Source organism: Triticum dicoccoides, chromosome 3B (genome assembly GCF_002162155.2).
Source record: "Triticum dicoccoides isolate Atlit2015 ecotype Zavitan chromosome 3B, WEW_v2.0, whole genome shotgun sequence".
In the NCBI taxonomy this organism is placed as follows: domain Eukaryota; kingdom Viridiplantae; phylum Streptophyta; class Magnoliopsida; order Poales; family Poaceae; genus Triticum; species Triticum dicoccoides.
In genome coordinates, this window is record NC_041385.1 from 20440233 (window position 1) to 20441171 (window position 939).

General features: G+C 56.1%; 1 pseudogene; it reads left to right on the plus strand.

The window, feature by feature from the left end:
• The first annotated feature begins 676 nt into the window (after nt 1-676).
• The window catches only part of LOC119279133, a 2887-nt pseudogene continuing 2624 nt past the window's right edge, over nt 677-939 (plus strand).

Genomic DNA, 939 nt, shown 5'->3' on the forward strand with positions numbered 1-939 from the left:
TTGAACTCGTTACTTGCAAGGATTAAATCTTGTATAGGTGGATAGGTAAATTTCAAAATAAAAGTAAAGTAAATAAACTGAAGCAAGGTATTTTTGGTTTTTATAATATGATTAAACTAGACCCGGGGGCCATAGTTTTCATTAGAGGCTTCTCTTCCAAACACATAGCATATGATGGGTAAACAGTCTACTGTTGGACAATTGAACATATAAACCCTCAAGAAGTGCTAGGCAGAACGAAGCCCTCCACATTGCCCCTAAATCGTTGTGAACAGTAGCGTGAATAGTAGCGTGCCACCGCCTGTAATTTTGTGCCCCGCCGAGGGCATTTTGGTCTTTTACATGCAGGGTATAAATCGCAACCGCTTCCGTGGAGAAACCCTCGCCGCCGCCTCCCGTCCCACTCGCCTCCCGCTCCTCGTCGCCCTCCTCTCTCTCTCTCGCTAACCCCTCTATCTCCCCGTCGCCCCTACCCACGCCGGCCGGTTCCGGGAAGCTCCGGCCTCCGCACGCCCCCGAGCTCCCCAAGATCCGCACCTCCAACCCTCCATACAGATCCCCCGCCTCGAACCAGCCACCGCCATGGAGAAGGATGTATAGTAGGGGAGGCCGGCGGTGGAGGGAGGAGCGGCGAGGACAGAACCCCAACCTTCGGATGTTCCACCGCTCTTCGCCAATGGCTTCCTCCACTGTCCCTCCGCCCCTTCCTCTCGTCGCTCCCCAGTCCAAATCACACGCCCCCCCCCTCCGCTACCCTGCTCGCCATCTCGGGGTGGCCGCCTCCGTGTCTCCTAAGGGCGCGGCGGCGTCGGAAGCGGCGAGGGAGCGACGACGTTTCCTGGAGCGCTACGGCCTCAACCTTGACGACTTCGAGGAGGATGTCGAGCCGGATCCTAGGGTTTTCTCGATGTACCCCTTTGTGCTCTCGTTGCATTACGT